At 53.6% G+C, this 16,624-nt stretch overlaps 51 non-coding genes across 51 annotated transcripts; all 51 read left to right on the forward strand.

The window, feature by feature from the left end:
• The first annotated feature begins 84 nt into the window (after positions 1-84).
• LOC146368365 (U1 spliceosomal RNA) lies at positions 85-248 on the forward strand. The gene has a single exon (XR_014798132.1). It is a non-coding gene; the product is annotated as a U1 spliceosomal RNA (small nuclear RNA).
• A 142-nt stretch (positions 249-390) lies between these two features.
• Positions 391-554, forward strand: LOC146368366 (U1 spliceosomal RNA). The gene has a single exon (XR_014798235.1). It is a non-coding gene; the product is annotated as a U1 spliceosomal RNA (small nuclear RNA).
• A 180-nt stretch (positions 555-734) lies between these two features.
• LOC146368367 (U1 spliceosomal RNA) lies at positions 735-898 on the forward strand. Its single transcript, XR_014798337.1, has one exon. It is a non-coding gene; the product is annotated as a U1 spliceosomal RNA (small nuclear RNA).
• A 180-nt stretch (positions 899-1,078) lies between these two features.
• LOC146368368 (U1 spliceosomal RNA) lies at positions 1,079-1,242 on the forward strand. Its single transcript, XR_014798068.1, has one exon. It is a non-coding gene; the product is annotated as a U1 spliceosomal RNA (small nuclear RNA).
• Positions 1,243-1,384: 142 nt separating this feature from the next.
• On the forward strand, positions 1,385-1,548 carry LOC146368369 (U1 spliceosomal RNA). The gene has a single exon (XR_014798070.1). It is a non-coding gene; the product is annotated as a U1 spliceosomal RNA (small nuclear RNA).
• A 164-nt stretch (positions 1,549-1,712) lies between these two features.
• On the forward strand, positions 1,713-1,876 carry LOC146368370 (U1 spliceosomal RNA). The gene has a single exon (XR_014798281.1). It is a non-coding gene; the product is annotated as a U1 spliceosomal RNA (small nuclear RNA).
• A 180-nt stretch (positions 1,877-2,056) lies between these two features.
• LOC146368371 (U1 spliceosomal RNA) lies at positions 2,057-2,220 on the forward strand. Its single transcript, XR_014798201.1, has one exon. It is a non-coding gene; the product is annotated as a U1 spliceosomal RNA (small nuclear RNA).
• A 142-nt stretch (positions 2,221-2,362) lies between these two features.
• LOC146368372 (U1 spliceosomal RNA) lies at positions 2,363-2,526 on the forward strand. The gene has a single exon (XR_014797910.1). It is a non-coding gene; the product is annotated as a U1 spliceosomal RNA (small nuclear RNA).
• A 180-nt stretch (positions 2,527-2,706) lies between these two features.
• LOC146368373 (U1 spliceosomal RNA) lies at positions 2,707-2,870 on the forward strand. The gene has a single exon (XR_014798133.1). It is a non-coding gene; the product is annotated as a U1 spliceosomal RNA (small nuclear RNA).
• A 142-nt stretch (positions 2,871-3,012) lies between these two features.
• On the forward strand, positions 3,013-3,176 carry LOC146368374 (U1 spliceosomal RNA). Its single transcript, XR_014798057.1, has one exon. It is a non-coding gene; the product is annotated as a U1 spliceosomal RNA (small nuclear RNA).
• A 180-nt stretch (positions 3,177-3,356) lies between these two features.
• LOC146368375 (U1 spliceosomal RNA) lies at positions 3,357-3,520 on the forward strand. Its single transcript, XR_014797921.1, has one exon. It is a non-coding gene; the product is annotated as a U1 spliceosomal RNA (small nuclear RNA).
• A 142-nt stretch (positions 3,521-3,662) lies between these two features.
• On the forward strand, positions 3,663-3,826 carry LOC146368376 (U1 spliceosomal RNA). Its single transcript, XR_014798312.1, has one exon. It is a non-coding gene; the product is annotated as a U1 spliceosomal RNA (small nuclear RNA).
• Positions 3,827-4,006: 180 nt separating this feature from the next.
• Positions 4,007-4,170, forward strand: LOC146368377 (U1 spliceosomal RNA). The gene has a single exon (XR_014798094.1). It is a non-coding gene; the product is annotated as a U1 spliceosomal RNA (small nuclear RNA).
• Positions 4,171-4,312: 142 nt separating this feature from the next.
• LOC146368378 (U1 spliceosomal RNA) lies at positions 4,313-4,476 on the forward strand. Its single transcript, XR_014798187.1, has one exon. It is a non-coding gene; the product is annotated as a U1 spliceosomal RNA (small nuclear RNA).
• Positions 4,477-4,656: 180 nt separating this feature from the next.
• LOC146368379 (U1 spliceosomal RNA) lies at positions 4,657-4,820 on the forward strand. The gene has a single exon (XR_014798114.1). It is a non-coding gene; the product is annotated as a U1 spliceosomal RNA (small nuclear RNA).
• Positions 4,821-4,962: 142 nt separating this feature from the next.
• Positions 4,963-5,126, forward strand: LOC146368380 (U1 spliceosomal RNA). The gene has a single exon (XR_014798367.1). It is a non-coding gene; the product is annotated as a U1 spliceosomal RNA (small nuclear RNA).
• A 180-nt stretch (positions 5,127-5,306) lies between these two features.
• LOC146368381 (U1 spliceosomal RNA) lies at positions 5,307-5,470 on the forward strand. The gene has a single exon (XR_014798134.1). It is a non-coding gene; the product is annotated as a U1 spliceosomal RNA (small nuclear RNA).
• A 142-nt stretch (positions 5,471-5,612) lies between these two features.
• LOC146368382 (U1 spliceosomal RNA) lies at positions 5,613-5,776 on the forward strand. The gene has a single exon (XR_014798212.1). It is a non-coding gene; the product is annotated as a U1 spliceosomal RNA (small nuclear RNA).
• Positions 5,777-5,956: 180 nt separating this feature from the next.
• Positions 5,957-6,120, forward strand: LOC146368383 (U1 spliceosomal RNA). Its single transcript, XR_014798135.1, has one exon. It is a non-coding gene; the product is annotated as a U1 spliceosomal RNA (small nuclear RNA).
• Positions 6,121-6,262: 142 nt separating this feature from the next.
• Positions 6,263-6,426, forward strand: LOC146368384 (U1 spliceosomal RNA). Its single transcript, XR_014798214.1, has one exon. It is a non-coding gene; the product is annotated as a U1 spliceosomal RNA (small nuclear RNA).
• Positions 6,427-6,568: 142 nt separating this feature from the next.
• LOC146368385 (U1 spliceosomal RNA) lies at positions 6,569-6,732 on the forward strand. The gene has a single exon (XR_014798314.1). It is a non-coding gene; the product is annotated as a U1 spliceosomal RNA (small nuclear RNA).
• A 180-nt stretch (positions 6,733-6,912) lies between these two features.
• On the forward strand, positions 6,913-7,076 carry LOC146368386 (U1 spliceosomal RNA). Its single transcript, XR_014798162.1, has one exon. It is a non-coding gene; the product is annotated as a U1 spliceosomal RNA (small nuclear RNA).
• A 142-nt stretch (positions 7,077-7,218) lies between these two features.
• On the forward strand, positions 7,219-7,382 carry LOC146368387 (U1 spliceosomal RNA). The gene has a single exon (XR_014798188.1). It is a non-coding gene; the product is annotated as a U1 spliceosomal RNA (small nuclear RNA).
• A 180-nt stretch (positions 7,383-7,562) lies between these two features.
• Positions 7,563-7,726, forward strand: LOC146368388 (U1 spliceosomal RNA). Its single transcript, XR_014798095.1, has one exon. It is a non-coding gene; the product is annotated as a U1 spliceosomal RNA (small nuclear RNA).
• A 142-nt stretch (positions 7,727-7,868) lies between these two features.
• On the forward strand, positions 7,869-8,032 carry LOC146368389 (U1 spliceosomal RNA). The gene has a single exon (XR_014798189.1). It is a non-coding gene; the product is annotated as a U1 spliceosomal RNA (small nuclear RNA).
• Positions 8,033-8,212: 180 nt separating this feature from the next.
• Positions 8,213-8,376, forward strand: LOC146368390 (U1 spliceosomal RNA). The gene has a single exon (XR_014798115.1). It is a non-coding gene; the product is annotated as a U1 spliceosomal RNA (small nuclear RNA).
• Positions 8,377-8,518: 142 nt separating this feature from the next.
• On the forward strand, positions 8,519-8,682 carry LOC146368391 (U1 spliceosomal RNA). Its single transcript, XR_014798378.1, has one exon. It is a non-coding gene; the product is annotated as a U1 spliceosomal RNA (small nuclear RNA).
• Positions 8,683-8,862: 180 nt separating this feature from the next.
• On the forward strand, positions 8,863-9,026 carry LOC146368392 (U1 spliceosomal RNA). The gene has a single exon (XR_014798137.1). It is a non-coding gene; the product is annotated as a U1 spliceosomal RNA (small nuclear RNA).
• Positions 9,027-9,168: 142 nt separating this feature from the next.
• LOC146368393 (U1 spliceosomal RNA) lies at positions 9,169-9,332 on the forward strand. Its single transcript, XR_014798215.1, has one exon. It is a non-coding gene; the product is annotated as a U1 spliceosomal RNA (small nuclear RNA).
• Positions 9,333-9,512: 180 nt separating this feature from the next.
• On the forward strand, positions 9,513-9,676 carry LOC146368394 (U1 spliceosomal RNA). The gene has a single exon (XR_014798138.1). It is a non-coding gene; the product is annotated as a U1 spliceosomal RNA (small nuclear RNA).
• Positions 9,677-9,818: 142 nt separating this feature from the next.
• LOC146368395 (U1 spliceosomal RNA) lies at positions 9,819-9,982 on the forward strand. Its single transcript, XR_014798264.1, has one exon. It is a non-coding gene; the product is annotated as a U1 spliceosomal RNA (small nuclear RNA).
• A 180-nt stretch (positions 9,983-10,162) lies between these two features.
• Positions 10,163-10,326, forward strand: LOC146368396 (U1 spliceosomal RNA). The gene has a single exon (XR_014798139.1). It is a non-coding gene; the product is annotated as a U1 spliceosomal RNA (small nuclear RNA).
• Positions 10,327-10,468: 142 nt separating this feature from the next.
• LOC146368397 (U1 spliceosomal RNA) lies at positions 10,469-10,632 on the forward strand. The gene has a single exon (XR_014798216.1). It is a non-coding gene; the product is annotated as a U1 spliceosomal RNA (small nuclear RNA).
• A 180-nt stretch (positions 10,633-10,812) lies between these two features.
• On the forward strand, positions 10,813-10,976 carry LOC146368398 (U1 spliceosomal RNA). Its single transcript, XR_014797932.1, has one exon. It is a non-coding gene; the product is annotated as a U1 spliceosomal RNA (small nuclear RNA).
• A 142-nt stretch (positions 10,977-11,118) lies between these two features.
• Positions 11,119-11,282, forward strand: LOC146368399 (U1 spliceosomal RNA). Its single transcript, XR_014798113.1, has one exon. It is a non-coding gene; the product is annotated as a U1 spliceosomal RNA (small nuclear RNA).
• Positions 11,283-11,424: 142 nt separating this feature from the next.
• LOC146368400 (U1 spliceosomal RNA) lies at positions 11,425-11,588 on the forward strand. The gene has a single exon (XR_014798071.1). It is a non-coding gene; the product is annotated as a U1 spliceosomal RNA (small nuclear RNA).
• A 180-nt stretch (positions 11,589-11,768) lies between these two features.
• On the forward strand, positions 11,769-11,932 carry LOC146368401 (U1 spliceosomal RNA). Its single transcript, XR_014798163.1, has one exon. It is a non-coding gene; the product is annotated as a U1 spliceosomal RNA (small nuclear RNA).
• Positions 11,933-12,074: 142 nt separating this feature from the next.
• LOC146368402 (U1 spliceosomal RNA) lies at positions 12,075-12,238 on the forward strand. The gene has a single exon (XR_014798190.1). It is a non-coding gene; the product is annotated as a U1 spliceosomal RNA (small nuclear RNA).
• A 180-nt stretch (positions 12,239-12,418) lies between these two features.
• On the forward strand, positions 12,419-12,582 carry LOC146368403 (U1 spliceosomal RNA). Its single transcript, XR_014798338.1, has one exon. It is a non-coding gene; the product is annotated as a U1 spliceosomal RNA (small nuclear RNA).
• A 180-nt stretch (positions 12,583-12,762) lies between these two features.
• LOC146368404 (U1 spliceosomal RNA) lies at positions 12,763-12,926 on the forward strand. The gene has a single exon (XR_014798072.1). It is a non-coding gene; the product is annotated as a U1 spliceosomal RNA (small nuclear RNA).
• Positions 12,927-13,068: 142 nt separating this feature from the next.
• LOC146368405 (U1 spliceosomal RNA) lies at positions 13,069-13,232 on the forward strand. Its single transcript, XR_014798125.1, has one exon. It is a non-coding gene; the product is annotated as a U1 spliceosomal RNA (small nuclear RNA).
• A 142-nt stretch (positions 13,233-13,374) lies between these two features.
• LOC146368406 (U1 spliceosomal RNA) lies at positions 13,375-13,538 on the forward strand. Its single transcript, XR_014798282.1, has one exon. It is a non-coding gene; the product is annotated as a U1 spliceosomal RNA (small nuclear RNA).
• A 180-nt stretch (positions 13,539-13,718) lies between these two features.
• On the forward strand, positions 13,719-13,882 carry LOC146368407 (U1 spliceosomal RNA). The gene has a single exon (XR_014798116.1). It is a non-coding gene; the product is annotated as a U1 spliceosomal RNA (small nuclear RNA).
• Positions 13,883-14,024: 142 nt separating this feature from the next.
• On the forward strand, positions 14,025-14,188 carry LOC146368408 (U1 spliceosomal RNA). Its single transcript, XR_014797943.1, has one exon. It is a non-coding gene; the product is annotated as a U1 spliceosomal RNA (small nuclear RNA).
• Positions 14,189-14,368: 180 nt separating this feature from the next.
• LOC146368409 (U1 spliceosomal RNA) lies at positions 14,369-14,532 on the forward strand. The gene has a single exon (XR_014798140.1). It is a non-coding gene; the product is annotated as a U1 spliceosomal RNA (small nuclear RNA).
• A 142-nt stretch (positions 14,533-14,674) lies between these two features.
• LOC146368410 (U1 spliceosomal RNA) lies at positions 14,675-14,838 on the forward strand. The gene has a single exon (XR_014798059.1). It is a non-coding gene; the product is annotated as a U1 spliceosomal RNA (small nuclear RNA).
• Positions 14,839-15,018: 180 nt separating this feature from the next.
• LOC146368411 (U1 spliceosomal RNA) lies at positions 15,019-15,182 on the forward strand. Its single transcript, XR_014797954.1, has one exon. It is a non-coding gene; the product is annotated as a U1 spliceosomal RNA (small nuclear RNA).
• Positions 15,183-15,324: 142 nt separating this feature from the next.
• On the forward strand, positions 15,325-15,488 carry LOC146368412 (U1 spliceosomal RNA). Its single transcript, XR_014798315.1, has one exon. It is a non-coding gene; the product is annotated as a U1 spliceosomal RNA (small nuclear RNA).
• Positions 15,489-15,668: 180 nt separating this feature from the next.
• On the forward strand, positions 15,669-15,832 carry LOC146368413 (U1 spliceosomal RNA). Its single transcript, XR_014798164.1, has one exon. It is a non-coding gene; the product is annotated as a U1 spliceosomal RNA (small nuclear RNA).
• Positions 15,833-15,974: 142 nt separating this feature from the next.
• Positions 15,975-16,138, forward strand: LOC146368414 (U1 spliceosomal RNA). The gene has a single exon (XR_014798192.1). It is a non-coding gene; the product is annotated as a U1 spliceosomal RNA (small nuclear RNA).
• A 180-nt stretch (positions 16,139-16,318) lies between these two features.
• Positions 16,319-16,482, forward strand: LOC146368415 (U1 spliceosomal RNA). Its single transcript, XR_014798193.1, has one exon. It is a non-coding gene; the product is annotated as a U1 spliceosomal RNA (small nuclear RNA).
• Positions 16,483-16,624: the final 142 nt, after the last annotated feature.

Here is a 16,624-nt window from a genome sequence, read left to right on the forward strand (position 1 = left end):
GATTCAGGTATTATGCGTGTTAGGCACCATCAGCCAGAGTGCTGCATGTGGAAAGGGGACCCCTGTCTCCCACGCTGGCAACTCATACTTACCTGGCAGGGGAGATACCATGATCACGAAGGTGGTTCACCCAGGGCGAGGCTCAGCCATTGCACTGCGGTTGTGCTGACCCCTGTGAATTCCCCAAATGCGGGAATCTCAACTGCATAATTTGTGGTAGTGGGGGACTGCGTTCGCGCTCTTCCCTCACTCTTGTGTCAAAAACCAAAGATCCATGTGTCTGCTCTTCTCTTGGTGTGTCCTTTGAACTGGGACAAAATGTGTGTTAGGCACCACCAGCCAGAGTGCTGCATGTGGAAAGGGGACCCCTGTCTCCCACGCTGGCAACTCATACTTACCTGGCAGGGGAGATACCATGATCACAAAAGTGGTTCACCCAGGGCGAGGCTCAGCCATTGCACTGCGGTTGTGCTGACCCCTGTGAAGTCCCCAAATGCGGGAATCTCAACTGCATAATTTGTGGTAGTGGGGGACTGCGTTCGCGCTCTCCCCTCACTCTTGTGTCCAAAAGCAAAGATCCATGTGTCTGCTCTTCTCTCGGTGTGCCCTTTGAACTGGGAGAATATGCGATGGCGTGCTCACCGTCCTTGGATTCAGGCATTATGCGTGTTAGGCACCATCAGCCAGAGTGCTGCATGTGGAAAGGGGACCCCTGTCTCCCACGCTGGCAGCTCATACTTACCTGGCAGGGGGGATACCATGATCACAAAGGTGGTTCACCCAGGACGAGGCTCAACCATTGCACTGCGGTTGTGCTCACCCATGGGAATTCCCCAAATGCGGGAATCTCAACTGCATGATTTGTGGTAGTGGGGGACTGCGTTCACGCTCTCCACTCACTCTTGTGTCCAAAAGCAAAGATCCATGTGTCTGCTCTTCTCTTGGTGTGTCCTTTGAACTGGGAGAAAATGCAATGGCGTGCTCACCGTCCTTGGATTCAGGCATTATGCGTGTTAGGCACCATCAGCCAGAGTGCTGCATGTGGAAAGGGGACCCCTGTCTCCCACGCTGGCAACTCATACTTACCTGGCAGGGGAGATACCATGATCACAAAGGTGGTTCACCCAGGGCGAGGCTCAGCCATTGCACTGCGGTTGTGCTGACCCCTGTGAATTCCCCAAATGCGGGAATCTCAACTGCATAATTTGTGGTAGTGGGGGACTGCGTTCGCGCTCTCCCCTCACTCTTGTGTCCAAAAGCAAAGATCCATGTGTCTACTCTTCTCTCGGTGTAACCTTTGAACTGGGACAAAATGTGTGTTAGGCACGATCAGCCAGAGTGCTGCATGTGGAAAGGGGACCCCTGTCTCCCACGCTGGCAACTCATACTTACCTGGCAGGGGAGATACCATGATCACAAAGGTGGTTCACCCAGGGCGAGGCTCAGCCATTGCACTGCGGTTGTGCTGACCCCTGTGAATTCCCCAAATGCGGGAATCTCAACTGCATAATTTGTGGTAGTGGGGGACTGCGTTCGCGCTCTCCCCTCACTCTTGTGTCCAAAAGCAAAGATCCATGTGTCTGCTCTTTGAACTGGGAGAATATGCGATGGCGTGCTCACCGTCCTTGGATTCAGGCATTATGCGTGTTAGGCACCATCAGCCAGAGTGCTGCATGTGGAAAGGGGACCCCTGTCTCCCACACTGGCAACTCATACTTACCTGGCAGGGGAGATACCATGATCACGAAGGTGCTTCACCCAGGGCGAGACTCAGCCATTGCACTGCGGTTGTGCTGACCCCTGTGAATTCCCCAAATGCGGGAATCGCAACTGCATAATTTGTGGTAGTGGGGGACTGCGTTCGCGCTCTCCCCTCACCCTTGTGTCCAAAAGCAAAGATCCATGTGTCTGCTCTTCTCTTGGTGTGTCCTTTGAACTGGGAGAAAATGCAAAGGTGTGCTCACCGTCCTTGGATTCAGGTATTATGCGTGTTAGGCACCATCAGCCAGAGTGCTGCATGTGGAAAGGGGACCCCTGTCTCCCACGCTGGCAACTCATACTTACCTGGCAGGGGAGATACCATGATCACGAAAGTGGTTCACCCAGGGCGAGGCTCAGTCATTGCACTGCGGTTGTGCTGACCCCTGTGAATTCCCCAAATGCGGGAATCTCAACTGCATAATTTGTGGTAGTGGGGGACTGCGTTCGCGCTCTCCCCTCACTCTTGTGTCAAAAACCAAAGATCCATGTGTCTGCTCTTCTCTTGGTGTGTCCTTTGAACTGGGACAAAATGTGTGTTAGGCACCATCAGCCAGAGTGCTGCATGTGGAAAGGGGACCCCTGTCTCCCACGCTGGCAACTCATACTTACCTGGCAGGGGAGATACCATGATCACGAAGGTGGTTCACCCAGGGCGAGGCTCAGCCATTGCACTGCGGTTGTGCTGACCCCTGTGAATTCCCCAAATGCGGGAATCTCAACTGCATAATTTGTGGTAGTGGGGGACTGCGTTCGCGCTCTCCCCTCACCCTTGTGTCCAAAAGCAAAGATCCATGTGTCTGCTCTTCTCTTGGTGTGTCCTTTGAACTGGGAGAAAATGCAAAGGCGTGCTCACCGTCCTTGGATTCAGGTATTATGCGTGTTAGGCACCATCAGCCAGAGTGCTGCATGTGGAAAGGGGACCCCTGTCTCCCACGCTGGCAACTCATACTTACCTGGCAGGGGAGATACCATGATCACGAAGGTGGTTCACCCAGGGCGAGGCTCAGCCATTGCACTGCGGTTGTGCTGACCCCTGTGAATTCCCCAAATGCGGGAATCTCAACTGCATAATTTGTGGTAGTGGGGGACTGCGTTCGCGCTCTTCCCTCACTCTTGTGTCAAAAACCAAAGATCCATGTGTCTGCTCTTCTCTTGGTGTGTCCTTTGAACTGGGACAAAATGTGTGTTAGGCACCATCAGCCAGAGTGCTGCATGTGGAAAGGGGACCCCTGTCTCCCACGCTGGCAACTCATACTTACCTGGCAGGGGAGATACCATGATCACGAAGGTGGTTCACCCAGGGCGAGGCTCAGCCATTGCACTGCGGTTGTGCTGACCCCTGTGAATTCCCCAAATGCGGTAATCTCAACTGCATAATTTGTGGTAGTGGGGGACTGCGTTCGCGCTCTCCCCTCACCCTTGTGTCCAAAAGCAAAGATCCATGTGTCTGCTCTTCTCTTGGTGTGTCCTTTGAACTGGGAGAAAATGCAATGGCGTGCTCACCGTCCTTGGATTCAGGCATTATGCGTGTTAGGCACCATCAGCCAGAGTGCTGCATGTGGAAAGGGGACCCCTGTCTCCCACGCTGGCAACTCATACTTACCTGGCAGGGGAGATACCATGATCACGAAGGTGGTTCACCCAGGGCGAGGCTCAGCCATTGCACTGCGGTTGTGCTGACCCCTGTGAATTCCCCAAATGCGGGAATCTCAACTGCATAATTTGTGGTAGTGGGGGACTGCGTTCGCGCTCTCCCCTCACTCTTGTGTCCAAAAGCAAAGATCCATGTGTCTGCTCTTCTCTTGGTGTGTCCTTTGAACTGGGACAAAATGTGTGTTAGGCACCATCAGCCAGAGTGCTGCATGTGGAAAGGGGACCCCTGTCTCCCACGCTGGCAACTCATACTTACCTGGCAGGGGAGATACCATGATCACAAAGGTGGTTCACCCAGGGCGAGGCTCAACCATTGCACTGCGGTTGTACTGACCCATGTGAATTCTCCAAATGCGGGAATCTCAACTGCATGATTTGTGGTTGTGGGGGACTGCGTTCACGCTCTCCCCTCACTCTTGTGTCCAAAAGCAAAGATCCATGTGTCTGCTCTTCTCTTGGTGTGTCCTTTGAACTGGGAGAAAATGCAATGGCGTGCTCACCGTCCTTGGATTCAGGCATTATGCGTGTTAGGCACCATCAGCCAGAGTGCTGCATGTGGAAAGGGGACCCCTGTCTCCCACGCTGGCAACTCATACTTACCTGGCAGGGGAGATACCATGATCACGAAGGTGGTTCACCCAGGGCGAGGCTCAGCCATTGCACTGCGGTTGTGCTGATCCCTGTGAATTCCCCAAATGCGGGAATCTCAACTGCATAATTTGTGGTAGTGGGGGACTGCGTTCGCGCTCTCCCCTCACTCTTGTGTCCAAAAGCAAAGATCCATGTGTCTGCTCTTCTCTTGGTGTGTCCTTTGAACTGGGACAAAATGTGTGTTAGGCACCATCAGCCAGAGTGCTGCATGTGGAAAGGGGACCCCTGTCTCCCACGCTGGCAACTCATACTTACCTGGCAGGGGAGATACCATGATCACGAAGGTGGTTCACCCAGGGCGAGGCTCAGCCATTGCACTGCGGTTGTGCTGACCCCTGTGAATTCCCCAAATGCGGGAATTTTAACTGCATAATTTGTGGTAGTGGGGGACTGCGTTCGCGCTCTCCCCTCACTCTTGTGTCCAAAAGCAAAGATCCATGTGTCTGCTCTTCTCTCGGTGTGTCCTTTGAACTGGGAGAAAATGCAATGGCGTGCTCACCGTCCTTGGATTCAGGCATTATGCGTGTTAGGCACCATCAGCCAGAGTGCTGCATGTGGAAAGGGGACCCCTGTCTCCGACGCTGGCAACTCATACTTACCTGGCAGGGGAGATACCATGATCACGAAGGTGGTTCACCCAGGGCGAGGCTCAGCCATTGCACTGCGGTTGTGCTGACCCCTGTGAATTCCCCACATGCGGGAATCTCAACTGCATAATTTGTGGTAGTGGGGGACTGCGTTCGCGCTCTCCCCTCACTCTTGTGTCCAAAAGCAAAGATCCATGTGTCTGCTCTTCTCTCGGTGTAACCTTTGAACTGGGAGAAAATGTGTGTTAGGCACGATCAGCCAGAGTGCTCCATGTGGAAAGGGGACCCCTGTCTCCCACGCTGGCAACTCATACTTACCTGGCAGGGGAGATACCATGATCACGAAGGTGGTTCACCCAGGGCGAGGCTCAACCATTGCACTGCGGTTGTGCTGACCCCTGTGAATTCCCCAAATGCGGTAATCTCAACTGCATAATTTGTGGTAGTGGGGGACTGCGTTCGCGCTCTCCCCTCACCCTTGTGTCCAAAAGCAAAGATCCATGTGTCTGCTCTTCTCTTGGTGTGTCCTTTGAACTGGGAGAAAATGCAAAGGCGTGCTCACCGTCCTTGGATTCAGGTATTATGCGTGTTAGGCACCATCAGCCAGAGTGCTGCATGTGGAAAGGGGACCCCTGTCTCCCACGCTGGCAACTCATACTTACCTGGCAGGGGAGATACCATGATCACGAAGGTGGTTCACCCAGGGCGAGGCTCAGCCATTGCACTGCGGTTGTGCTGACCCCTGTGAATTCCCCAAATGCGGGAATCTCAACTGCATAATTTGTGGTAGTGGGGGACTGCGTTCGCGCTCTTCCCTCACTCTTGTGTCAAAAACCAAAGATCCATGTGTCTGCTCTTCTCTTGGTGTGTCCTTTGAACTGGGACAAAATGTGTGTTAGGCACCATCAGCCAGAGTGCTGCATGTGGAAAGGGGACCCCTGTCTCCCACGCTGGCAACTCATACTTACCTGGCAGGGGAGATACCATGATCACGAAGGTGGTTCACCCAGGGCGAGACTCAGCCATTGCACTGCGGTTGTGCTGACCCCTGTGAATTCCCCAAATGCGGGAATCTCAACTGCATAATTTGTGGTAGTGGGGGACTGCGTTCGCGCTCTCCCCTCACTCTTGTGTCCAAAAGCAAAGATCCATGTGTCTGCTCTTCTCTTGGTGTGTCCTTTGAACTGGGAGAAAATGCAAAGGCGTGCTCACCGTCCTTGGATTCAGGTATTATGCGTGTTAGGCACCATCAGCCAGAGTGCTGCATGTGGAAAGGGGACCCCTGTCTCCCACGCTGGCAACTCATACTTACCTGGCAGGGGAGATACCATGATCACGAAGGTGGTTCACCCAGGGCGAGGCTCAGCCATTGCACTGCGGTTGTGCTGACCCCTGTGAATTCCCCAAATGCGGGAATCTCAACTGCATAATTTGTGGTAGTGGGGGACTGCGTTCGCGCTCTTCCCTCACTCTTGTGTCAAAAACCAAAGATCCATGTGTCTGCTCTTCTCTTGGTGTGTCCTTTGAACTGGGACAAAATGTGTGTTAGGCACCATCAGCCAGAGTGCTGCATGTGGAAAGGGGACCCCTGTCTCCCACGCTGGCAACTCATACTTACCTGGCAGGGGAGATACCATGATCACGAAGGTGGTTCACCCAGGGCGAGACTCAGCCATTGCACTGCGGTTGTGCTGACCCCTGTGAATTCCCCAAATGCGGGAATCTCAACTGCATAATTTGTGGTAGTGGGGGACTGCGTTCGCGCTCTCCCCTCACTCTTGTGTCCAAAAGCAAAGATCCATGTGTCTGCTCTTCTCTTGGTGTGTCCTTTGAACTGGGACAAAATGTGTGTTAGGCACCATCAGCCAGAGTGCTGCATGTGGAAAGGGGACCCCTGTCTCCCACGCTGGCAACTCATACTTACCTGGCAGGGGAGATACCATGATCACAAAGGTGGTTCACCCAGGGCGAGGCTCAACCATTGCACTGCGGTTGTACTGACCCATGTGAATTCTCCAAATGCGGGAATCTCAACTGCATGATTTGTGGTTGTGGGGGACTGCGTTCACGCTCTCCCCTCACTCTTGTGTCCAAAAGCAAAGATCCATGTGTCTGCTCTTCTCTTGGTGTGTCCTTTGAACTGGGAGAAAATGCAATGGCGTGCTCACCGTCCTTGGATTCAGGCATTATGCGTGTTAGGCACCATCAGCCAGAGTGCTGCATGTGGAAAGGGGACCCCTGTCTCCCACGCTGGCAACTCATACTTACCTGGCAGGGGAGATACCATGATCACGAAGGTGGTTCACCCAGGGCGAGGCTCAGCCATTGCACTGCGGTTGTGCTGACCCCTGTGAATTCCCCAAATGCGGGAATCTCAACTGCATAATTTGTGGTAGTGGGGTACTGCGTTCGCGCTCTCCCCTCACTCTTGTGTCCAAAAGCAAAGATCCATGTGTCTGCTCTTCTCTTGGTGTGTCCTTTGAACTGGGACAAAATGTGTGTTAGGCACCATCAGCCAGAGTGCTGCATGTGGAAAGGGGACCCCTGTCTCCCACGCTGGCAACTCATACTTACCTGGCAGGGGAGATACCATGATCACGAAGGTGGTTCACCCAGGGCGAGGCTCAGCCATTGCACTGCGGTTGTGCTGACCCCTGTGAATTCCCCAAATGCGGGAATTTTAACTGCATAATTTGTGGTAGTGGGGGACTGCGTTCGCGCTCTCCCCTCACCCTTGTGTCCAAAAGCAAAGATCCATGTGTCTGCTCTTCTCTTGGTGTGTCCTTTGAACTGGGAGAAAATGCAATGGCGTGCTCACCGTCCTTGGATTCAGGCATTATGCGTGTTAGGCACCATCAGCCAGAGTGCTGCATGTGGAAAGGGGACCCCTGTCTCCCACGCTGGCAACTCATACTTACCTGGCAGGGGAGATACCATGATCACGAAGGTGGTTCACCCAGGGCGAGGCTCAGCCATTGCACTGCGGTTGTGCTGATCCCTGTGAATTCCCCAAATGCGGGAATCTCAACTGCATAATTTGTGGTAGTGGGGGACTGCGTTCGCGCTCTCCCCTCACTCTTGTGTCCAAAAGCAAAGATCCATGTGTCTGCTCTTCTCTTGGTGTGTCCTTTGAACTGGGACAAAATGTGTGTTAGGCACCATCAGCCAGAGTGCTGCATGTGGAAAGGGGACCCCTGTCTCCCACGCTGGCAACTCATACTTACCTGGCAGGGGAGATACCATGATCACGAAGGTGGTTCACCCAGGGCGAGGCTCAGCCATTGCACTGCGGTTGTGCTGACCCCTGTGAATTCCCCAAATGCGGGAATTTTAACTGCATAATTTGTGGTAGTGGGGGACTGCGTTCGCGCTCTCCCCTCACTCTTGTGTCCAAAAGCAAAGATCCATGTGTCTGCTCTTCTCTCGGTGTGTCCTTTGAACTGGGAGAAAATGCAATGGCGTGCTCACCGTCCTTGGATTCAGGCATTATGCGTGTTAGGCACCATCAGCCAGAGTGCTGCATGTGGAAAGGGGACCCCTGTCTCCGACGCTGGCAACTCATACTTACCTGGCAGGGGAGATACCATGATCACGAAGGTGGTTCACCCAGGGCGAGGCTCAGCCATTGCACTGCGGTTGTGCTGACCCCTGTGAATTCCCCACATGCGGGAATCTCAACTGCATAATTTGTGGTAGTGGGGGACTGCGTTCGCGCTCTCCCCTCACTCTTGTGTCCAAAAGCAAAGATCCATGTGTCTGCTCTTCTCTCGGTGTAACCTTTGAACTGGGAGAAAATGTGTGTTAGGCACGATCAGCCAGAGTGCTCCATGTGGAAAGGGGACCCCTGTCTCCCACGCTGGCAACTCATACTTACCTGGCAGGGGAGATACCATGATCACGAAGGTGGTTCACCCAGGGCGAGGCTCAACCATTGCACTGCGGTTGTGCTGACCCCTGTGAATTCCCCAAATGCGGTAATCTCAACTGCATAATTTGTGGTAGTGGGGGACTGCGTTCGCGCTCTCCCCTCACCCTTGTGTCCAAAAGCAAAGATCCATGTGTCTGCTCTTCTCTTGGTGTGTCCTTTGAACTGGGAGAAAATGCAAAGGCGTGCTCACCGTCCTTGGATTCAGGTATTATGCGTGTTAGGCACCATCAGCCAGAGTGCTGCATGTGGAAAGGGGACCTCTGTCTCCCACGCTGGCAACTCATACTTACCTGGCAGGGGAGATACCATGATCACGAAGGTGGTTCACCCAGGGCGAGGCTCAGCCATTGCACTGCGGTTGTGCTGACCCCTGTGAATTCCCCAAATGCGGGAATCTCAACTGCATAATTTGTGGTAGTGGGGGACTGCGTTCGCGCTCTTCCCTCACTCTTGTGTCAAAAACCAAAGATCCATGTGTCTGCTCTTCTCTTGGTGTGTCCTTTGAACTGGGACAAAATGTGTGTTAGGCACCATCAGCCAGAGTGCTGCATGTGGAAAGGGGACCCCTGTCTCCCACGCTGGCAACTCATACTTACCTGGCAGGGGAGATACCATGATCACGAAGGTGGTTCACCCAGGGCGAGACTCAGCCATTGCACTGCGGTTGTGCTGACCCCTGTGAATTCCCCAAATGCGGGAATCTCAACTGCATAATTTGTGGTAGTGGGGGACTGCGTTCGCGCTCTCCCCTCACTCTTGTGTCCAAAAGCAAAGATCCATGTGTCTGCTCTTCTCTTGGTGTGTCCTTTGAACTGGGAGAAAATGCAAAGGCGTGCTCACCGTCCTTGGATTCAGGTATTATGCGTGTTAGGCACCATCAGCCAGAGTGCTGCATGTGGAAAGGGGACCCCTGTCTCCCACGCTGGCAACTCATACTTACCTGGCAGGGGAGATACCATGATCACGAAGGTGGTTCACCCAGGGCGAGGCTCAGCCATTGCACTGCGGTTGTGCTGACCCCTGTGAATTCCCCAAATGCGGGAATCTCAACTGCATAATTTGTGGTAGTGGGGGACTGCGTTCGCGCTCTTCCCTCACTCTTGTGTCAAAAACCAAAGATCCATGTGTCTGCTCTTCTCTTGGTGTGTCCTTTGAACTGGGACAAAATGTGTGTTAGGCACCATCAGCCAGAGTGCTGCATGTGGAAAGGGGACCCCTGTCTCCCACGCTGGCAACTCATACTTACCTGGCAGGGGAGATACCATGATCACGAAGGTGGTTCACCCAGGGCGAGACTCAGCCATTGCACTGCGGTTGTGCTGACCCCTGTGAATTCCCCAAATGCGGGAATCTCAACTGCATAATTTGTGGTAGTGGGGGACTGCGTTCGCGCTCTACCCTCACTCTTGTGTCCAAAAGCAAAGATCCATGTGTCTGCTCTTCTCTTGGTGTGTCCTTTGAACTGGGAGAAAATGCAAAGGCGTGCTCACCGTCCTTGGATTCAGGTATTATGCGTGTTAGGCACCATCAGCCAGAGTGCTGCATGTGGAAAGGGGACCCCTGTCTCCCACGCTGGCAACTCATACTTACCTGGCAGGGGAGATACCATGATCACGAAGGTGGTTCACCCAGGGCGAGGCTCAGCCATTGCACTGCGGTTGTGCTGACCCCTGTGAATTCCCCAAATGCGGGAATCTCAACTGCATAATTTGTGGTAGTGGGGGACTGCGTTCGCGCTCTTCCCTCACTCTTGTGTCAAAAACCAAAGATCCATGTGTCTGCTCTTCTCTTGGTGTGTCCTTTGAACTGGGACAAAATGTGTGTTAGGCACCATCAGCCAGAGTGCTGCATGTGGAAAGGGGACCCCTGTCTCCCACGCTGGCAACTCATACTTACCTGGCAGGGGAGATACCATGATCACGAAGGTGGTTCACCCAGGGCGAGACTCAGCCATTGCACTGCGGTTGTGCTGACCCCTGTGAATTCCCCAAATGCGGGAATCTCAACTGCATAATTTGTGGTAGTGGGGGACTGCGTTCGCGCTCTCCCCTCACTCTTGTGTCCAAAAGCAAAGATCCATGTGTCTGCTCTTCTCTTGGTGTGTCCTTTGAACTGGGAGAAAATGCAAAGGCGTGCTCACCGTCCTTGGATTCAGGTATTATGCGTGTTAGGCACCATCAGCCAGAGTGCTGCATGTGGAAAGGGGACCCCTGTCTCCCACGCTGGCAACTCATACTTACCTGGCAGGGGAGATACCATGATCACGAAGGTGGTTCACCCAGGGCGAGGCTCAGCCATTGCACTGCGGTTGTGCTGACCCCTGTGAATTCCCCAAATGCGGGAATCTCAACTGCATAATTTGTGGTAGTGGGGGACTGCGTTCGCGCTCTCCCCTCACTCTTGTGTCCAAAAGCAAAGATCCATGTGTCTACTCTTCTCTCGGTGTAACCTTTGAACTGGGACAAAATGTGTGTTAGGCACGATCAGCCAGAGTGCTGCATGTGGAAAGGGGACCCCTGTCTCCCACGCTGGCAACTCATACTTACCTGGCAGGGGAGATACCATGATCACGAAGGTGGTTCACCCAGGGCGAGGCTCAACCATTGCACTGCGGTTGTGCTGACCCCTGTGAATTCCCCAAATGCGGGAATCTCAACTGCATAATTTGTGGTAGTGGGGGACTGCGTTCGCGCTCTCCCCTCACTCTTGTGTCAAAAACCAAAGATCCATGTGTCTGCTCTTCTCTTGGTGTGTCCTTTGAACTGGGACAAAATGTGTGTTAGGCACCATCAGCCAGAGTGCTGCATGTGGAAAGGGGACCCCTGTCTCCCACGCTGGCAACTCATACTTACCTGGCAGGGGAGATACCATGATCACAAAGGTGGTTCACCCAGGGCGAGGCTCAGCCATTGCACTGCGGTTGTGCTGACCCCTGTGAATTCCCCAAATGCGGGAATCTCAACTGCATAATTTGTGGTAGTGGGGGACTGCGTTCGCGCTCTCCCCTCACTCTTGTGTCCAAAAGCAAAGATCCATGTGTCTGCTCTTCTCTCGGTGTGCTCTTTGAACTGGGAGAATATGCGATGGCGTGCTCACCGTCCTTGGATTCAGGCATTATGCGTGTTAGGCACCATCAGCCAGAGTGCTGCATGTGGAAAGGGGACCCCTGTCTCCCACGCTGGCAACTCATACTTACCTGGCAGGGGAGATACCATGATCACGAAGGTGGTTCACCCAGGGCGAGGCTCAGCCATTGCACTGCGGTTGTGCTGACCCCTGTGAATTCCCCAAATGCGGGAATCTCAACTGCATAATTTGTGGTAGTGGGGTACTGCGTTCGCGCTCTCCCCTCACTCTTGTGTCCAAAAGCAAAGATCCATGTGTCTGCTCTTCTCTTGGTGTGTCCTTTGAACTGGGACAAAATGTGTGTTAGGCACCATCAGCCAGAGTGCTGCATGTGGAAAGGGGACCCCTGTCTCCCACGCTGGCAACTCATACTTACCTGGCAGGGGAGATACCATGATCACGAAGGTGGTTCACCCAGGGCGAGGCTCAGCCATTGCACTGCGGTTGTGCTGACCCCTGTGAATTCCCCAAATGCGGGAATTTTAACTGCATAATTTGTGGTAGTGGGGGACTGCGTTCGCGCTCTCCCCTCACTCTTGTGTCCAAAAGCAAAGATCCATGTGTCTGCTCTTCTCTCGGTGTGTCCTTTGAACTGGGAGAATATGCGATGGCGTGCTCACCGTCCTTGGATTCAGGCATTATGCGTGTTAGGCACCATCAGCCAGAGTGCTGCATGTGGAAAGGGGACCCCTGTCTCCCACGCTGGCAGCTCATACTTACCTGGCAGGGGGGATACCATGATCACAAAGGTGGTTCACCCAGGACGAGGCTCAACCATTGCACTGCGGTTGTGCTCACCCATGGGAATTCCCCAAATGCGGGAATCTCAACTGCATGATTTGTGGTAGTGGGGGACTGCGTTCACGCTCTCCACTCACTCTTGTGTCCAAAAGCAAAGATCCATGTGTCTGCTCTTCTCTTGGTGTGTCCTTTGAACTGGGAGAAAATGCAATGGCGTGCTCACCGTCCTTGGATTCAGGCATTATGCGTGTTAGGCACCATCAGCCAGAGTGCTGCATGTGGAAAGGGGACCCCTGTCTCCCACGCTGGCAACTCATACTTACCTGGCAGGGGAGATACCATGATCACAAAGGTGGTTCACCCAGGGCGAGGCTCAGCCATTGCACTGCGGTTGTGCTGACCCCTGTGAATTCCCCAAATGCGGGAATCTCAACTGCATAATTTGTGGTAGTGGGGGACTGCGTTCGCGCTCTCCCCTCACTCTTGTGTCCAAAAGCAAAGATCCATGTGTCTACTCTTCTCTCGGTGTAACCTTTGAACTGGGACAAAATGTGTGTTAGGCACGATCAGCCAGAGTGCTGCATGTGGAAAGGGGACCCCTGTCTCCCACGCTGGCAACTCATACTTACCTGGCAGGGGAGATACCATGATCACGAAGGTGGTTCACCCAGGGCGAGGCTCAACCATTGCACTGCGGTTGTGCTGACCCCTGTGAATTCCCCAAATGCGGGAATCTCAACTGCATAATTTGTGGTAGTGGGGGACTGCGTTCGCGCTCTCCCCTCACTCTTGTGTCAAAAACCAAAGATCCATGTGTCTGCTCTTCTCTTGGTGTGTCCTTTGAACTGGGACAAAATGTGTGTTAGGCACCATCAGCCAGAGTGCTGCATGTGGAAAGGGGACCCCTGTCTCCCACACTGGCAACTCATACTTACCTGGCAGGGGAGATACCATGATCACGAAGGTGCTTCACCCAGGGCGAGACTCAGCCATTGCACTGCGGTTGTGCTGACCCCTGTGAATTCCCCAAATGCGGGAATCGCAACTGCATAATTTGTGGTAGTGGGGGACTGCGTTCGCGCTCTCCCCTCACCCTTGTGTCCAAAAGCAAAGATCCATGTGTCTGCTCTTCTCTTGGTGTGTCCTTTGAACTGGGAGAAAATGCAAAGGTGTGCTCACCGTCCTTGGATTCAGGTATTATGCGTGTTAGGCACCATCAGCCAGAGTGCTGCATGTGGAAAGGGGACCCCTGTCTCCCACGCTGGCAACTCATACTTACCTGGCAGGGGAGATACCATGATCACGAAGGTGGTTCACCCAGGGCGAGGCTCAGTCATTGCACTGCGGTTGTGCTGACCCCTGTGAATTCCCCAAATGCGGGAATCTCAACTGCATAATTTGTGGTAGTGGGGGACTGCGTTCGCGCTCTCCCCTCACTCTTGTGTCAAAAACCAAAGATCCATGTGTCTGCTCTTCTCTTGGTGTGTCCTTTGAACTGGGACAAAATGTGTGTTAGGCACCATCAGCCAGAGTGCTGCATGTGGAAAGGGGACCCCTGTCTCCCACGCTGGCAACTCATACTTACCTGGCAGGGGAGATACCATGATCACGAAGGTGGTTCACCCAGGGCGAGGCTCAGCCATTGCACTGCGGTTGTGCTGACCCCTGTGAATTCCCCAAATGCGGGAATCTCAACTGCATAATTTGTGGTAGTGGGGGACTGCGTTCGCGCTCTCCCCTCACCCTTGTGTCCAAAAGCAAAGATCCATGTGTCTGCTCTTCTCTTGGTGTGTCCTTTGAACTGGGAGAAAATGCAAAGGCGTGCTCACCGTCCTTGGATTCAGGTATTATGCGTGTTAGGCACCATCAGCCAGAGTGCTGCATGTGGAAAGGGGACCCCTGTCTCCCACGCTGGCAACTCATACTTACCTGGCAGGGGAGATACCATGATCACGAAGGTGGTTCACCCAGGGCGAGGCTCAGCCATTGCACTGCGGTTGTGCTGACCCCTGTGAATTCCCCAAATGCGGGAATCTCAACTGCATAATTTGTGGTAGTGGGGGACTGCGTTCGCGCTCTTCCCTCACTCTTGTGTCAAAAACCAAAGATCCATGTGTCTGCTCTTCTCTTGGTGTGTCCTTTGAACTGGGACAAAATGTGTGTTAGGCACCATCAGCCAGAGTGCTGCATGTGGAAAGGGGACCCCTGTCTCCCACGCTGGCAACTCATACTTACCTGGCAGGGGAGATACCATGATCACGAAGGTGGTTCACCCAGGGCGAGGCTCAGCCATTGCACTGCGGTTGTGCTGACCCCTGTGAATTCCCCAAATGCGGTAATCTCAACTGCATAATTTGTGGTAGTGGGGGACTGCGTTCGCGCTCTCCCCTCACCCTTGTGTCCAAAAGCAAAGATCCATGTGTCTGCTCTTCTCTTGGTGTGTCCTTTGAACTGGGAGAAAATGCAATGGCGTGCTCACCGTCCTTGGATTCAGGCATTATGCGTGTTAGGCACCATCAGCCAGAGTGCTGCATGTGGAAAGGGGACCCCTGTCTCCCACGCTGGCAACTCATACTTACCTGGCAGGGGAGATACCATGATCACGAAGGTGGTTCACCCAGGGCGAGGCTCAGCCATTGCACTGCGGTTGTGCTGACCCCTGTGAATTCCCCAAATGCGGGAATCTCAACTGCATAATTTGTGGTAGTGGGGGACTGCGTTCGCGCTCTCCCCTCACTCTTGTGTCCAAAAGCAAAGATCCATGTGTCTGCTCTTCTCTTGGTGTGTCCTTTGAACTGGGACAAAATGTGTGTTAGGCACCATCAGCCAGAGTGCTGCATGTGGAAAGGGGACCCCTGTCTCCCACGCTGGCAACTCATACTTACCTGGCAGGGGAGATACCATGATCACAAAGGTGGTTCACCCAGGGCGAGGCTCAACCATTGCACTGCGGTTGTACTGACCCATGTGAATTCTCCAAATGCGGGAATCTCAACTGCATGATTTGTGGTTGTGGGGGACTGCGTTCACGCTCTCCCCTCACTCTTGTGTCCAAAAGCAAAGATCCATGTGTCTGCTCTTCTCTTGGTGTGTCCTTTGAACTGGGAGAAAATGCAATGGCGTGCTCACCGTCCTTGGATTCAGGCATTATGCGTGTTAGGCACCATCAGCCAGAGTGCTGCATGTGGAAAGGGGACCCCTGTCTCCCACGCTGGCAACTCATACTTACCTGGCAGGGGAGATACCATGATCACGAAGGTGGTTCACCCAGGGCGAGGCTCAGCCATTGCACTGCGGTTGTGCTGACCCCTGTGAATTCCCCAAATGCGGGAATCTCAACTGCATAATTTGTGGTAGTGGGGTACTGCGTTCGCGCTCTCCCCTCACTCTTGTGTCCAAAAGCAAAGATCCATGTGTCTGCTCTTCTCTTGGTGTGTCCTTTGAACTGGGACAAAATGTGTGTTAGGCACCATCAGCCAGAGTGCTGCATGTGGAAAGGGGACCCCTGTCTCCCACGCTGGCAACTCATACTTACCTGGCAGGGGAGATACCATGATCACGAAGGTGGTTCACCCAGGGCGAGGCTCAGCCATTGCACTGCGGTTGTGCTGACCCCTGTGAATTCCCCAAATGCGGGAATTTTAACTGCATAATTTGTGGTAGTGGGGGACTGCGTTCGCGCTCTCCCCTCACTCTTGTGTCCAAAAGCAAAGATCCATGTGTCTGCTCTTCTCTCGGTGTGTCCTTTGAACTGGGAGAAAATGCAATGGCGTGCTCACCGTCCTTGGATTCAGGCATTATGCGTGTTAGGCACCATCAGCCAGAGTGCTGCATGTGGAAAGGGGACCCCTGTCTCCGACGCTGGCAACTCATACTTACCTGGCAGGGGAGATACCATGATCACGAAGGTGGTTCACCCAGGGCGAGGCTCAGCCATTGCACTGCGGTTGTGCTGACCCCTGTGAATTCCCCAAATGCGGGAATTTTAACTGCATAATTTGTGGTAGTGGGGGACTGCGTTCGCGCTCTCCCCTCACCCTTGTGTCCAAAAGCAAAGATCCATGTGTCTGCTCTTCTCTTGGTGTGTCCTTTGAACTGGGAGAAAATGCAAAGGCGTGCTCACCGTCCTTGGATTCAGGTATTATGCGTGTTAGGCACCATCAGCCAGAGTGCTGCA

Source organism: Perissodus microlepis, chromosome 18 (assembly GCF_051167445.1).
Source record: "Perissodus microlepis isolate ML-2025 ecotype Zambia chromosome 18, ASM5116744v1, whole genome shotgun sequence".
In the NCBI taxonomy this organism is placed as follows: domain Eukaryota; kingdom Metazoa; phylum Chordata; class Actinopteri; order Cichliformes; family Cichlidae; genus Perissodus; species Perissodus microlepis.